This window comes from Thalassophryne amazonica, chromosome 20 (genome assembly GCF_902500255.1).
Source record: "Thalassophryne amazonica chromosome 20, fThaAma1.1, whole genome shotgun sequence".
Classification (NCBI taxonomy): Eukaryota; Metazoa; Chordata; class Actinopteri; order Batrachoidiformes; family Batrachoididae; genus Thalassophryne; species Thalassophryne amazonica.
Genome location: NC_047122.1, coordinates 26,338,578 through 26,355,965, shown reverse-complemented (window position 1 = coordinate 26,355,965; position 17,388 = coordinate 26,338,578). Strand labels below are relative to the sequence as shown.

The following is a 17,388-nucleotide window of genomic DNA, read 5'->3' as shown; positions in this document are numbered from 1 at the left end:
TGTGAGCAGGACTTATGTCTCTTTTGTCCTTTATTTCACAATTATGAGAGAGTTTTTGGAGCGAGCAGCAGCACCACAGTAGGGGGAGCAGAGTTTTTCTTTTTCTTTTAATCGCGCGTGAGGGAATCGTCCATGGAGATTATTTTACTTATTAACTACACCGATGTATAATAAAGCAAATGGTGACTGGTTTCTAAAGACAATTATGACTGTTTTTTTGGGAAAGAGTGAGGAGCAGCCTCACAGCAAGCCGCTGAGTTTCTTTCTTTTATTTTTATGTGCGCGAGCGAATCATCTGTGTGGAGAATTTTTTTTATTAATTAACTACACAGATGTATAATAAAGCAAATGGTGACTGGTTTCTAAAGACAATTATGACAGTGTTTTTTGTGAAAGAGTGAGGAGCAGCCTCACAGCAAGCCGCAGAGTTTCTTTCTTTCTTTTATTCTTACGTGCGTGTGCGAGCGATTCGTCTGTGTGGAGAATTTTTTTTTTATTAATTAAGTACACAGATGTACAATAAAACAAATGGTGACTGGTTTCTAAAGACAATTATGACAGTTTTTGGGGCAAGAGCGAGCTACAGCAAGCAGCAGAGTTTCTTTTTTTTTTTAAATTGTTTACATGTGCGCACGTGAACGGGACAGTTGGTCCTCAAACTGGGTCCTGCAGAGGCGGAAGGACCGCTGAAAGCGGCCGTCATCCAGACGCAGCTCCTGCAGCAAATAATGATACTCTCTGTATTGGGAGCTTTTCACAACAACTTGCTCCGTGTGATCAAGGTCCGTCATGATGACTTGACGCAGAGCGGAATGGAAGCTCCTCCTATTTGATGATGCACTGGGGCAAATTTTCGCAGCGAAAGTCCACCCAAGCAGAGCAACACACCGGGCGAAGGAGGCGCGTCCGTCGCCACGCGACCCCCGCAAATTTGTAGCGTCTGATTGTGCCTGGAGTGAATGCGGCATTAGAGTGTACATAGACTATCAATTGTTGCATCCACCTCAGTAAAACAGGCATCTTGATAATTTTACTGAAAAATGTCTCAGATTAAGTTTGAAATAAGACGTCTGTTAGTAAACTATGCAACCTTTTTTTTTGCAAAAACTATATGGATTTGAATCATGTACGCTTGCATCAGCCAAGCTTGAACCTTCGTGCGCATGCGTGAGTTTTCACGCTTGTTGGTTGCGTCATTCGCTTGTGAGCACGCTTTGAGTGAGCAGTGGTCCACCCCCCTCGTCGGGTTTTCATTGCGTGGAAACCATTCGGAAGATTCAGACGGCTTTCAGGGACGATTGTATGGGGATCACACAGATTAAGGAGTGTTACAACTGTTTTAAAGACGCCGCACAATGGCTGAGGGCGCGCCGCGATCCGAGTGGTGATCGACAGGCTGAAATGACCAGCTCATTCCTAAAGTGAAGGCTGTGTTGATCCAGGACATCGTCTGACTGCCAGAGAAATGGCAGAAGATGTGGACATAGCACTTTTTTGGCACATTCCAGTGTTACAGGAGTTTTTGTCATGGAAGGAGGAGCGGAGGAAATCGCCACGGAGCCGCTAATGGCGCGGGACAAACTCACTTCCGTGTTGGTCTCACAGGACATGTTGTAACATGCCCAGCTCTTGCACCATTCGGAAGATTCAGACAGCTTTCGGTGGCTTTTCAGTCGTGTGACTATCCGAGAAATTGTAGACGAGCTGGACATGCCACACCATGTCCTGTGAGGCTTCATCATGGCGTTGCTTTTTGTTCTGCACCATGCGGCTCTGTCCCGACGCGCGAATTCTGGGGCAACAACAACAAAAAAACATGACTTAAATCACTGGGAGAGGAGTGACAATGTTCCAATGTTTGTACATTACTCTGCATTTTACTCTAATTCATTTTATTAGGAAATGCAGCGTGCCGTGGCCTCAACTTTATCTAAATTCTAGGTCTTTTAGTGAAGCTTCGGGCTTGTGGCCGGCGATCACCTTAGTATTTCTTTTGTTTTTCTTTGTGCTTAATGTTGACAAATTATGCTGTTTTTGTTGTCTCTGCCCTAATTTTGTTTTTTATTTCTCTCTATGAGGTGCGGCTCCATCCAGAGATGGGTGTGGTGTCTGTTTCTGTAACCCTCCTGTCCTGTGCACCGGCAACATTTCCTGTATATTCGTGTTGTAAATTGTTTTGTAAATCATGTCGGTGGCATGGCCCAAGAAGATGGTCACCCCTTTGAGTCTGGTCTGCTTGAGGTTTCTTCCTCAAATCAGAGGGAGTTTTTCCTTACCACTATCACCTGTGTGCTTGCTCTGAGGGTTGTAAGGTTAGACCTTGTGTGAAGTGCCTTGAGGCAACTTTGTGATTTGGCGCTATATAAATGTAAATAGTTGTGAAAAAATGATATTACGGGGTGAGCTCAGGGCTGGAACCAGAGTGAAAATCTGACAATGCATTTTTAACCAATGATAAAATAAAAATCGTATGTGTCTTATTCAATAATCACTTATTTGTGTGCAACATACACTGCCACACTTCTTTTAATATATTTATTATACTTCTTGGACCATAGTGAACACTTATTTGCATAAATTTATTTGCAAAAAAAAAACACTAACAAAAATTGACATGGTGGATCCTTGATCTCTGGACATAAATAGGAATAAACAAAATCTGTAGTTTTTGTCAAAAGCATTTCCTTTCAGACATTACTGGAGCTCTTACAGCTGCTGTGCTGCACGCGATGTAATTTGCAAAGAAATACAGCACGTCTCATTTTGGGAGGAAGAACCAACGAGCTAATAGATCGAGGCATTGCTTCAATGGTTCACGCTTCAAAGTGGAGTCGTGCTGCAGAAACGGTTGATTACAGAGTCGCTGCAGACCAAACCCTGAATATCCGACTTTATTTGTACAGCTGTTTGACTCTGAAATTCGGAAAAATCCGCATAATTTACGTACAGTCCATATAGGTTGACATGTATGGTTGGAAAACCACCAAAAATGTAATTTTAGTCATAGAATGCCTTTCAAACACACTATTGTCTGAAAACTATAAACCACTCACCATTTCTTGCTGAAATAAGCGCCCAATTTTCCTTGCACAACTTTTTTCCTGGATGCCATGATCATCAACTCGACTGACGCTATGTTTGTATTTTCCTGTGTACACCTGTGTGGTGCATTGTGGGATCAATTAAAAAGCTGTGTTCACCGCGGGGACATGTTCGGCACTATTCTGTATTGAGTTTTTTTTGTCTTTTTTTTTAACCAGTGACGAATGATGTGTAAAAAAATCTGACCGATGCAACTGCATCGGTCCAAACCGAAACATTGACGAGGAGTTGGGAGAAAAAAGTATAAGGGTGTAGACCCTGAATAGCTGCAGGTAAACCTTCAATCTGAACATTATGCCATCTGCTTCATCCGTCCAAGTCTTCCATCTTGGATTTTAACCACTCTGTCTCTGGAGTGTTGAGCATTTGGCCTTCAGCTGGTCCAAACACTGATCAGTGTGTGCAGATTCAAGGAAACCATGGTTACAAACTGCACAGTGGACACTGTCCAACTTGGATGATAAAGTTTCAAAGGAAGACTTAAAGTCTACAAACAGCACAGCTCTGTGGTCTTCCAGCAGAAGGCTAATATCTACCATAGTTACAGGTGCAGCAAGTGGCGAAGTTACTGTCTTGTTTTGACTTACTTTTAGACTGACTTTTGCAAGTGATTAGAAAGCGGAAATGAAGCTGGGATTCCTTGACAATGAAAAAAAGTTGGACAGTGTAGCAGAGAGCCAAATGTGTGCCTACTTTCCAACACCATAATGGAATTCACCTCATGATTATTTGATCACAGTTTATTCCTCCACACATTTGATTTACCATCTGGTTTTGTGAATATTTCATATCAAATGACCTTCATCTGTCTTTGTCTTTAAGCAATGGACAGTGCTCTGGATTAAAATTCAGCGGACCCATCAACGGTGCTATCGTGACACTAACATGTAAGTTACCACATATGTTGCAACTTGATGTGTAGACGGGAAAAACAGTAAAATGTTTAAGATTTGGCCACATATGATTACTGCAGTAACTATCAAAATAGAAGTTTGACACTTTTCTATGACACTCCCAAACATGTACTGGTCATTCTGAACATTTTTAATGCCTTGGAAAATCTATATCTGCTGCAGTTTATAACCTACAGCTGTATTTGAAGTAGCACTAGGGTTGAAAAACAGCGTGGCCATTTTCAGGCATTTCGATTAAGCTTTTGGCTCATCTCCCAAGTTGTTCATTGGGGTCATTAGTCTAGAACAGTAGAGATATCTCCTAACTGATGTACATATGTCCAGTAGGTCCTCTGCAATTAGAGAAAATCAGGTCAACATGTTGCAAAAGAGAGAAGAGACCATCTCTTGCTGACTGTGGTTCTTAAACTGGACACAGCTGATTGTCCAGAAAGAGGATGGAGATGGATACTGAGGGCTAGAGAAGGACGCAACAGCTAGAATATTAATTTCTCCTCTCTTTCAATTCAGCCACAGTATTCTTTTTTCCGAGGTCACAATAACACCTCCTGGTGCAGTCCAGGCGCCAGAAAAAAAATATTAAGGGGGTGATGAGTTTATCACAGTATTTTTTAAATTATTTGAACGTATAGACCCTCGGTCAAGTGATCTCCTGCATTCCACACAGAGGCGGTGTTCTGTCGAGATGAGGTGCGCCAACGTTCGACACTGAGCTGTGACGTACCTTCGTGTTGTCCAATAGGAACGACGCATCGGGCCAAAACACGGAAGACTCGTGGCAGAAACCACTGATCTGTACAAAACAACGTGTCACAGGTCTGCTCATTTAGAGAGCAGTTTTCTGAAGAAAAATCATTGGAAATGTTTTGTTACCTCAAAATTTCTGTTTACTGTTAAAAAAAAGTTTACAACACTTGTAATTAAAATAGCTAAAATCAATGTTTTTTATAAACCTCTCATCTGTAAATTAAAACCACCTGTTATTTCATATTAGATAATTTCTTGTGTAACATAAGGAACCTCAGACATTTATTTTTAGACAAATAAAATCACATGTAAACTTGTATATTTTTTAAGTCTGGTAGATTATATCTCTTTTCAACCAGAAAAAAAAACAAACAATACAAATGTTTATTATAAATGCAAAAGGAAATAATTTAACAATGACTGCAGTGTGATTGTAAAGTAGGATTTCTGTGATATAAACCTCATGATGAATTTTTTTATAGTCATTTAAACTTGTAATTGTCAAAATATGTAATTGCCTTTAATGTTATCAGGACAGAGTCATTTCTAAAATATGAATTTGAGCACAAGTGGAGAGCTTCTACTTGTGCAAATGTCTTTACTTTGACTCGTGGACATTTTTAATGATCCGTTCATTTGTTAAAATATAAAATGAAAGCTTTTTTAAAAATAATATAGTTGCTGTTGAAAGCCTTTTATTTAGAAGCAGGTGATGTTCTGCTGGATTCTCTGGACCAGATGAAGGTCTCTTCTGCAGTTTTTAACTCTGGTGGTTTTGCTGAAAAGCAGAGATGTTTTCTTTCGACTGGACTTCATGGTGTTCAGCTCATCAATGGAAGTTTGGTTGTCTGCACAGCAAATGTTCCTGATTGGGACAAATAAAAAAATGTCTTTAAATATAAAGAAACACTAAACAGTTTATACATAAAAAGGGGGAAAAAACCGGCAAAAAAAACGCCCGAAAAAATAAGCTATTTAAAGTTGAGCTTTTGTGGTGTCTGAAAAAAAGCTGTAGCTTTATTTGGTAAAAATAAAAAAAGACAACCATTTACAAATTAAACTGTTCACTCAGATCAACTATGCTAAAAGGCTAAGCTAACGTTAGCGATCATTAAACCTTCACAGTTCAGTAAACGTCACGTTTAATTTTTACCTCAGTAAAGCTGCAGAACTAAACTCCGTTGGGCAAACTGGGACTTCGCATATATGCAAAAAGTGGGAGATTTCGGACGGAGTGGGTTTGCTCCATCACCCAGGCGGCCTGGATCGCTCTGCCCAGTGATGATGCATGTAGGCCGGCTTCTCCGTGCGGGTCGGCCCGCTGTCACGGTTCGATCGATATCCCACCAAGTCGACAGTCCTCCCTCAGTCGGTGTCACTCCGAAAAGTAGCTGAAAAAAGCTTCTCCCAGCAGGGTGATTGGAGAATCGTTTTACTGCTGTTTTTTTTAAAGGTTTTTTGTGGTTTAGGCGACCGAAGTTCAAGACGGCGATCGCTGAACTTTTTTCAGATTGTGGAAACAGCCAGAGTGTGACGTAGCAATCTCTGCCAACTTGCTGCTTCCTAAGTGATGCGTCTGACATCACGACACGTTGGAAATGCATCGCCCTCTGCTGCACTGACAAGCGCAACCCTCAGCCTATCAAATCCCTTGAACACAGACACGCCATATCCGTTTGTTTTAAAATTAATTACGTGACATTATTGAATAACTAATATTTTGCTATATTTTCCAGTATTTTTTTCTTTATTTCTTGATAACTAACATCCGAGGGGGCGAGGTTGATGACATGAGGGGGCGTCGCCCACAAACACCCCTTGTGGCGCCGGCTATGTCCTGGTGGTTTCACACCTGCTTCAGGATCGTTTCCAGGATTAATGTCCTCTGTTTCATTTTGTATTTTGATGTTGTCTTTTAAGATATTAACTGTTGCTTTGTAGTTTTAAATTTTAATTGCACAAAATCAGTTGCAGTTTGACTCAGCTGGCACACAGGTTGTTGCTGTTGACAGCTTTCCTGCTGTTACAGAGTCACATTTTAAAAACTTTCATTTTGACTTTGCAGCAGGATTAAAGAAAATGGTTTTCCAGCTGCTGCCGACCTGCAGTGACTGTTTGCTCATGAGCAGTGATATCACCATCCTCAACGTCCACAAGTACCAGAAGATGTATGGTCTGCCATCTTTCGGAAAGGATAAGTTTACCTTCCGCACCTTTTATCTCTTTGGTACGATCGAATGACTGAGAAGGGGAATAAAGCGAGTCTGACTGCATTCACCAAATTCTTGAAGCTTTTTCTTTGTTTGTTTCTTTGCAGCGAAAAAAAAGTCTGTGAAGGAGGAGGACCTGCAACAATTCAGGAAGCAGGCGGCCTGTGTCGGCTTCTCTGGAGACCCAGACTATCACTACAACCCCAGTAAAGGTGCCTCAGCTTTAAGTTTAAACCAATTATATTGATTAAGCTCCACCCATTTTTCTCAAGGACTTAGAAACTATTTAGGTTTTTATTATTTAATTTTTTTTTTTTTTTTTACCATTTTTTCTTCCACAGAATTCTGTGCTGAAGGTGAAGGCCAACAGATGAGAGTCTGACCATTAGCTTTATGGTCAGTCTGACCATAAAGGTGTCATCAGAAAGTCATTCTCCAAAAATAAAAGTGAGAAAGTAAAAACATCAGACGTCTCGTGTCATTTCTTTGTACAATCAGCACATTGGTTGAGTCTGGTGACATAGTGGTTTGAACATTGGGATCTGGGTTCATTTTCAGATTGCAGTTAAGCTCCCAACTGGCACTTTGAGGTGGAGAGACACGTGTCGTGGACCCCTCTGGAAATTAGCTTTGAGCTTTTGTTGATGAAGTAGAGAAGCTTGAATCTTCGACTGGACTGGTTGCTTGACTCGAGGACGTTTCGCTTCAAATTGCACAAGCTTCCTCAGCTAAAAATCTTGCTCTGGTGGTCTGACTTCTGTCTTGACTCTTGTAGAGAGTAATAATCAAGAAGTCACAAAAGCTGAAGTTTTAAACCTTAGCAGACCCCTCCTACTGAGAGGTAGACTACTATAGGCTAGTGACTAAACAATAGCTCTAATTAGCACCTATTGAGCTGTAGTTAAAACCCTCCTAATGACAGGACAGCTCTCCCTCCTAATGATGGGATGGACCGTCTCATGATGGCTCCAATGACGACTCTGATGACGTGAATGACTCATTACCATGAACAAAAGACTGAAACTGCTTTGACCTGAGTACCCCATTGTAAACAGGGGAAAAAGCGTGTCTCAGACCCCGTCCCCAGTTAAGGCTGGGTTTCAGACATTTCACAAAGAATGCCTCCTTGACCCCTCTCTCAAACCATTTCTTCTCTGGCCAATATTTTAACTTCCTTGTCCTCAAATGTGTGGTTAGTGTCTTTAAGGTGGAGATGAACTGCAGACTGAGGTCCACTGGCGCCCTCTCTGCCATGCTGGTGCCTTGTGTAAAGGTTGCTTAGTCTCACCTATGTAGTGTTTGTTACAGTTTTCCTGACATCTGAGAGAATACACTACATTGCTCTGTAACTAGGGATCCTGTCCTTAGGGTGAACTAATTGCTGTCTCAAGGTGTTAACCGGTTTAAAGTAAACTGGGATTTTGTGTTGTCTGAAGATCCTCTGTGGTTTTTCCCCTACTCCTGCTAAATAAGGGAGAGACACTTGTCTCCATCTCCTGTCTATCTGGTCTTTGTTCTCTGAGACTTCTGCACTTTGTTCAGGGACCATCGTGGGTACCCACATACTGTGAGGGCTTTCTGGACAAGTTGTTCTTTAGCTCTTCCCTCTGCAGTTGTGGGCACCTGTAGGGCTCTGTGTTGAAGTGTCCTGATCACCCCGAGCTTGTGTTCAAGGGTTGGTGTGTTCTGTACAGAACACATCAATCCGGTGGACACCAATATCAAGTTCACATGTGAGGATGCCAGAAACAACCATTTAGCCTTCTTGGACTGTGATGTTACGATTGGAGAGAACAGGCAGCTCCAGACAGGGGTTTACAGAAAACCAACTCACACTGATGAATATCTGCTTTTCGGCTCTGTAAAGTATGTCTGTAGCATGGCCCAAGCAGAAGGTCATCCCTTTGAGTCTGGTCTGCTTGAGCTTTCTTCCTCAGAGGGAGATTTCCTTACCACTGTTGCTCTGGGGGTTGGTAAGTTTGGACCTTAGTGTGAAGCACCTCGAGGTAACTGATTTGGCGCTATAAAAATGAAGATAAATTGAAATTGATTTGAAATGCAGACAAATACATACACACATTATATACATACAAATTCTTTCCTGAAGCTTCTGACGGCGGAGCAAAAGCACCTCCATGTTGAAGTTTCACAGGACATGCTGGACTCCGAAAAATGATGCCCACCTCTTCCACCATTCAGAAGATTCAGACAGCTTGCGGTGGCTTTTCAGTCGTGTGACTATCTGAGAAATTGTGGAAGAGGTGGGCATGTCACAGCATGTCCTGTGAGACTTCAACACAGAGGTGCATTTGCTCTGCCGTCAGAAGCTTCAGGAAAGAATTACACAGCCACTCTTCATGGCCAACTATTCTGTCACAGTGGAATGTGGCAAAAAAGTGCTGATGTCCACCTCTTCCGCAATTTCTCGGGTAGTCACACAATGTTCCCGCATCACCACAGCGTTCACTTTGGAAATGATCTGGTCCGTTTAGCATGTTGATGGCCAACCGGAGCATAGCTCGCTCTCCACTGTTGTGCAGATGTCTTTAAACCAGTTGTACCGCTCCTTACTCTGTGTGATGCCCATAGCATTGTCACCGAAAGGCGTCTGAATCATCTTAATGGTGTACACCTGGCTGTTGCCCAGTTTCTGGCAAAATTTGATGCAGTTGCTCTGCTCTAGTTGTTCCGCCATTTTCCTTGAAATTAAAATCCGACGAGACAACACCCGTCCTTACACAAAGGCTGCTTACCAGTAAATGACGCAATCGACAGGCGTGAAAAAATACACGCATGCACATGAAGGTTCAAGGTTTGCTCATGCAAGCACACGTGATTCAAATCCATCAGGTTTTTGCAAAAAAGAAGGTCGGATAGTTTTCTAACAGACCTCAATATATATACACATACACGTAGCTGTTAGGTATAACTAATTGTACCCCACTCCTCCAATGTTTACTTAAATATAATATTAAAAAGGGGGAACAAAAAACGTAAGCATGTAGAAATGTATATGGAGATGTAAGATCATATATTTGCAAAAAAGAGAAAAATGGTTGGAGTTGTAATCACCAAACCTACAGCTGCTAGCGTTACATCTTGTTTCTTCTTCTGCTATATTTTTAACAGGATTCAGTGGCTTCGCCCTCATGTGGGAACACGTAATTACAGCTGATCATCCCAGTAACCACTTAAAGTGTTAAACATTAAACTAATATATACATATACATACACACGAGGTCTGTGAGAAAAGTATCGTACCTTTTTATTTTTTTCAAAAACTATATGGATTTGATTCATATGTTTTTACGTCAGCCAAGCTTGAACCTTCGCGCACATGCGTGAGTTTTTCCACGCCTGTCGGTTGCATCATTCGCCTGTGGGCAGGCTTTGAGTGAGCACTGCTCCACCTCTCTCGTCGTTTCATTGCGAGCAAATGGAATGATTTGGGCTTTTTTCCCCCCCCATCAGAATTTTTTCAGAAACTGTTAGAGACAAGCAGCTGGAAACCATTTGAAAAATTTATCTGGCTTTGGGTGAAAATTTTACAGGCTTCACAGAGATTAAGGACTGTTACTACAGCTTTAAAGACGCCCCACAATGGCGCATGGTGCACCGCGCTCTGAGCCGCCATCGAGAGGCAGAAAACATCACATCATTTCTAAACGGATGGCTGTGTGGAGCCGGGACCGTCGTGAGCAATTTCTCTGGTTCTCACAAGAGCTGGACATCAGCCATTTTCTGGCAGATTTCACTTTTAAGAGATTTTGTCATGGAAAGCCGCACGGAGGCTTCGCGCGTCAGGACCGATTCGCTGATCAAGCGAGACAAAGGAACATCTCCGTTTCGGAGTGCCAGGGGACAAGCCTATCTCGGCTTTCAATGGTTACCAGCCCAGTGAGTATAAGAGAAATTGTGGAGAGCTGGCCATGTCCCAACTTGTCCCCTGGCACTCCGAAACGGAGGTGTTCCTTTGTCTCGCTTGATCAGCGAATCGGTCCTGACGTGCGAAGCATTTGCACAGCTTTCCATGACAAAATCTCTTGTTAAGTGAAATCTGCCGGAAAATGGCTGATGTCCAGCTCTTGTGATAACCAGAGAAATTGCACACGACTGTCCCAGCTCCACAGAGCCATCCGTTTAGAAATGTGGTGTTTTCTGCCTCTCGATGGCGGCTCGCCATTGTGGGGCGTCCTTAAAGCTGTAGTAACAGTCCTTATTCTCTGTGAAGCCTGTAAAATTTTCACCGAACGCCAGATAAATTTTTCGAATGGTTTCCAGCTGCTTGTCTCTAACAGTTTCTGAAAAAATTCTGATGGAAAAAAAAAAAAAAAGCCCAAATCATTCCGCCATTTCCTGACAATGAAAATCTGACGAGGGGGCTGGACCACTCCTCCCACAAGGCGTGCTCACAGGCAAATGACGCAACCGACAGGCATGGAGAAACTCACGCATGCGCACGAAGGTTCAAGCTTAGCTGACGTAAAAACACATGAATCAAATCCATATAGTTTTTGAAAAAAATAAAGAGGTCCATTACTTTTCTCACAGACCATACACACACACAAAACACAGTCAGGAAAATAAGTATTTGAACACCCTGCAATTTTGCAAGTTCTCCCACTTAGAAATCATGGAGGGGTCTGAAATTTTCATCTTAGCTGCATGTCCACTGTGAGAGTGTGATTGATTGTGTGAACAGGTGTCTTTTACACAGGTAGAAAGTTCAAACAGGTGTAATTAATACAGGTAAAGAGTGCAGAATAAGAGGGCTTCTTAAAGAAAAATTAAGTCTATGTGAGCCAGAATTCTTGCTGGTTGGCAGATGTTCAAATAGTTATTTGCAGCAGTAACATGCAAATAAATTAAAAAACATTGTGATTTCCGGATTTTTTTTTTTAGATTATGTCTCACAGTGAACATACACTTAAGATGAAAATTTCAGACCCCTCCATGATTTCTAAGTGGGAGAACTAGCAAAATCGCAGGGTGTTCAAATACTTATTTTCCTTACTGTATATGGTGAATGAGTGAGGCAGCCTATTAGATAATTAATAACTAATAGGCTAAGCTATAACTGTAGCAGTATAACTGTATAAACAAAGGCTCAGATATAATATGTAGAGGTTTTATCTAAGGTTTACCCTATTTGTTAGGTTATGGTTAGCTATTCGAGGTAGAAGAAATTCCATCTTCTACATGTTTCAATGGGAACCTCAGACTTGGATATTATTTCTTGATGTCTGTTAGAAAATCTTTTGAACTGAAGAACCAATTTGTTATACAGAAACCCTTGTTTAACTAATCTACTAGTAAGTTTATGGTGTTTAGTGGAAAAACTTTGGTAATTATCACAGATGCGACCAATTCTGACTAATTGAGGTGTAAACACCGTATGTAGGTTTACTCAGTATGTTACTACTCATACAAGGAAAGTTTACAATATGAAAGTTAAAATCATCCCGTTTGTCAAAAATGGCTGTTCTAAACTGTCTATAATGCCTAACTATATCCAAGTATGAGTTTTTTTAATTGTTCTCTGTAGTCTTTTTGTAGTTCTAATTCTGATGGATAAATATTTTAAATTTCATTCTCAAAATTAGGGTTATTTAAAGTAAGGTCATCAATGTAACGGAAGGTATTACATGTTTTTGCTTACTTGCTATTATTTTTAATTTTATCTTTCATAAAAAAAGGAAAAGGTTAGCTAAAAGTGGAGCACAATTTGTTCCCATAGGTATCCCTATTTGTTTGAAAATTCTGTTGCCAATCTCTATATAGATATTGTCTACAAGGAATTCTATATGCTCAATCATATTTTCCTCAGGTATATTATGATACCTTGTTGATGTAGTGTTAGACCAATATATTGTGTTATCATTTCTAATAACGATATATTTAGAACGTCTAATTCTAAAAGCTTCCCTGACTACTTCACTGGTACTATATATAAGATGGTCATGTTGGATATGACCAGCACCTGTATGTTATGGGCTGCATCTCTAGTTCTGTTAACCTTATATTTCTTTTTCAAATTCTCCCATTTTTTGCATCCAGCCCTATTTTCTTTAGAAATTTCCTTGACAAATAATAGTTTTAGGACGTCAGGTTATGTGTTACACATATACATGTGTGTGTATATATTTTCCAACTTATTCCCATTGATGAAACTTGTCATTTTCTGCCACATTTTATTATTAGGAGATGAGTGTGTTCAGGGCTCCCTGTTTACAAAATACACACGTTACAGACCTTGAAATCCAACAGCAGGGATTGATATTATCCAAAGATTTATGAACATACAAATTAACATGCTTACACTTACTCTCCATTGTGAGAAATAAGTGTCTTATCGTAGCGTTCGTGTGTATATGCATTAACGCCTCAGCGCACGAGCAACGTTACGATATTCTTCAGAACGACAATATACACAACATGCATCCAGCAGCATACACGTTGCTGTCAGACAACTGCCTGTAAAGTTTTTTGGCAACTTATAACTTTCTAAGCAGCGTTAATTACTTATACTATTAACACTAATACAACCCCTGGCAATAATTATGCAATCACTGGCCTCGGAGGACGTTCATTCAGTTGTTTAATTTTGTAGAAAAAAAGCAGATCACAGACATGACACAAAACTAAAGTCATTTCAAATGGCAACTTTCTGGCTTTAAGAAACACTATAAGAAATCAAGAAAAAAAAGATTGTGGCAGTCAGTAACGGTTACTTTTTTAGACCAAGCAGAGGAAAAAAAAATATGGAATCACTCAATTCTGAGGAATAAATTATGGAATCACCCTGTAAATTTTCATCCCCAAAACTAACACCTGCATCATATCAGATCTGCTCATTAGTCTGCATCTAAAAAGGAGTGAACACACCTTGGAGAGCTGTTGCACCAAGTGGACTGACATGACTCATGGCTCCAACATGAGAGATGTCAACTGAAACAAAGGAGAGGATTATCAAACTCTTAAGAGGGTAAATCATCACACAATGTTGCAAAAGATGTTGGTTGTTCACAGTCAGCTGTGTCTAAACTCTGGACCAAATACAAACATGGGAAGGTTGTTAAAGGCAAACATACTGGTAGACCAAGGAAGACATCAAAGCGTCAAGACAGAAAACGTAAAGCAATATGTCTCAAAAATTGAAAATGCACAACAAAACAAATGAGGAACGAATGGGAGGAAACTGGAGTCAACGTCTGTGACTCAACTAAGAAACTGCCTAAAGGAAATGGGATTTACATACAGAAAAGCTAAACAAAAGCCATTAACACCTAAACAGAAAAAAAACAAGGTTACAATGGGCTAAGGAAAAGCAATCGTGGACTGTGGATGACTGGATGAAAGTCATATTCAGTGATGAATCTCGAATCTGCATTGGGCAAGGTGATGATGCTGGAACTTGTTTGGTGCCGTTCCAATGAGATTTATAAAGATGACTGCCTGAAGAGAACATGTAAATTTCCACAGTCATTGATGATATGGGGCTGCATGTCAGGTAAAGGCACTGGGGAGATGGCTGTCATTACATCATAAATAAATGCACAAGTTTACGTTGATATTTTGGACACACTTCTTATCCCATCAATTGAAAGGATGTTTGGGGATGATGAAATCATTTTTCAAGATGATAATGCATCTTGCCATAGAGCAAAAACTGAAAACATTCCTTGCAAAAAGACACATAGGGTCAATGTCATGGCCTGCAAATAGTCCGGATCTTAATCCAATTGAAAATCTTTGGTGGAAGTTGAAGAAAATGGTCCATGACAAGACTCCAACCTGCAAAGCTGATCTGGCAACAGCAATCAGAGAAAGTTGGAGCCAGATTGAAGAGTACTGTCTGTCACTCATTAAGTCCATGCCTCAGAGACTGCAAGCTGTTATAAAAGCCAGAGGTGGTGCAACAAAATACTAGTTGTGTTGGAGCGTTCTTTTGTTTTTCATGATTCCATAATTTTTTCCTCAGAATTGAGTGATTCCATATTTTTTTCCTCTGCTTGGTCTAAAAAAGTAACCGTTACTGACTGCCACAATTTTTTTTTCCTGATTTCTTAGTGTTTCTTAAAGCCAGAAAGTTGCCATTTGAAATGACTAGTTTTGTGTCATGTCTGATCTGCTTTTTTTCTACAAAATTAAACAACTGAATGAACATCCTCTGAGGCCAGTGATTCCATAATTTTTGCCAGGGGTTGTAGTATTAATTATTATTCTAAATTACAAATGAATTACATTAACTAACATGACATGATTGCAATGCGTCGAAGAAATCTGTGACTTCTACTTTGCATTTACACAGAAAGGCAAGAAAATAAAAAGAACAAACAAGCTACTGCAAAATGTTACACTTCAGTTGCCATGTTAACAAACATGGAAGACAGCAGTTTGACACGGGCTATTTTTTTCTCTCTTAAGGTGGAGGAGTGTCAATTCATAGGGCTAGAGGCATACCACTTCACCTTGCCCCTTGTTTTAAAGAGGTAGGCATAGGGCCAAGGGGAAGGGGAACAAAAGAGAATTGAGATTGGGGGTTAGTGACAGCAGTCAAACATTTATGACGTTGACAATGTTTATAACACATTCATGACTGTCATGTCACGATTATGACAGTACCTTCAAGTAAAGTGTTACCGAAAGCCTCCAGCTGTCCAACAGTCGATACCTCAAGGTACTGATTCAATAAACAGCACATCCTGCTAAGCGCACAGGCATGTGTGTACGTGATCAAGACTGACAAGTTTGGTGCAAAACATTTCAGACTTCTTTATTTTTGAACTCGGCAACAGAGTTAAAAAATTAGAACTCTGAAATTTGAGTTAGATTAAGGTGTATATTTATCTATTGATCCATCAATAGTTATGTGTTGTATAACGTTTTGTGCTATACCATGAATGATTTGTGTTTAGCCTAAATATAACAGGTTTAGAACAAACTAAGGATGCTGAAAGCAAAAAAAAAAAAAAAAAAAAAATTTACATTACGAGATCTTGTAAGAAGCAGTGCTATAGTGATTTATTAGAGAGAAAAAAAAATATTAAAGGCACATGGAAGCTTTTAAATTACCACTTCAATGATTATTTTGTTAATGTAGGTAAAAAAAAAAAAAATTACCTAATTCAAGTGTATCCCCCAAAATGTCTTCCTTGAATAACAGCAAAACAATACTATTTTGGATTCAATGTTTATTAAAGAAACAGATGAGAAAGAAATAACTGACATAGTTCATAAATTACAAGGCTAAAAGTCAACTGACATTTATAATTTTGATATGTTTGAGAAAACAGATTGACTGTATTTAAATAGTAACTTATATTTGTAAGTAGTTGAGTTACCCAGGTCCTTCAATCCAGATCTGGATCACCACAAAATTTCAGTGGAGTCGTCCATGCCCTAATATCTCTGTTGAATTGTCTTATTTATCTTTTTTTTGTTATTGTTGAGTCTGTGTGGCTAAAAAAAAAAAAACATTCAATTCATGAATTTATTCCATCTGTGGTGCAGATTTGGTGAAAATCTGTGAAGTAGTTTTGAAGAAATCATTCAAATCCTATACAGAGTGATATCTTGATCCAGAATCTGGATCACCTCCAACGTTTCAGTGGAGCCTTCCATACCCTAATATCTATCTGTTGTGCAAATTTGGTAAGAATCCGTGAAGTAGTTTTGATATAATCTTTCAAAGCGTATATCAAGTGAAATCTTGTTCCAGAATCCAGATCTGGATCATCTCCAGAATTTATTGGAATCTTCCATGGCCTAATATGTATCCGTGGTGAAAATGTGGTGATAATCCATGAAGTAGTTTTGATGTAATCCTTCAAAGGCTATATAAGGCTGACCGTGTGTGTGTGTGTTCATGCATGTACACTTTAAACCTAAGGCCCTCAGTGACCTCGTCCATGGTGCCCACAGTCACCATACCAAGTTGGGTGTCGATTGGCAGTTCACCCCAACCATAAACCATGCCACATGCATACATAGATTGGCTTATATATATTCATACTTACTGAGTTACCTGGGTCCACCAATCTCGATCCAAAATTCAGTGGAGTCTTCCATGCCTAATCTCTATCCGTTGAATTCTTAGTTTTTAGTTATTGTTGAGTCTGTGTGCTGAATAAATTCATTCAATTCATTCTATCTGTAGTGCAAATTTGGTGAGAATCTGTGAAGTAGTCTGAAGTAATCATTCAAATCATATACAAAGTGAAATCTTGATCCAGAATCCGGATCACCTCCAAAGTTTCAGTTGAGTTTTCCATGCCCTAATATCTATCTGCTGTGCAAATTTGTTGAGAATCCGTGAAGTCACTTTGACTTAATCTTTCAAAGGATTCGGATCACCTCCAAAGTTTCAGCTGAGTCTTCCCTATCCTAATATGCATCTGTTGTGCAAATTTGTT

General features: G+C 40.0%; 1 protein-coding gene and 1 long non-coding RNA gene across 3 annotated transcripts in view; one reads left to right on the top strand and one right to left on the bottom strand.

Annotated features, from left to right (window-relative positions):
* The window catches only part of LOC117501842 (saxitoxin and tetrodotoxin-binding protein 1-like), a 338,634-nt gene that overhangs the window by 214,235 nt on the left and 107,011 nt on the right, over positions 1 to 17,388 (bottom strand). The gene's annotated exons all lie outside the window — the stretch shown is intronic.
* Positions 5,909 to 17,388, top strand: part of LOC117501844 — a 197,568-nt gene continuing 186,088 nt past the window's right edge. The window contains exons 1-3 of the long non-coding RNA XR_004558100.1: positions 5,909 to 5,920; positions 5,999 to 6,001; positions 7,081 to 7,185. This is a non-coding gene — a long non-coding RNA (uncharacterized LOC117501844). The remainder of the gene's footprint in view (positions 5,921 to 5,998; positions 6,002 to 7,080; positions 7,186 to 17,388) is intronic.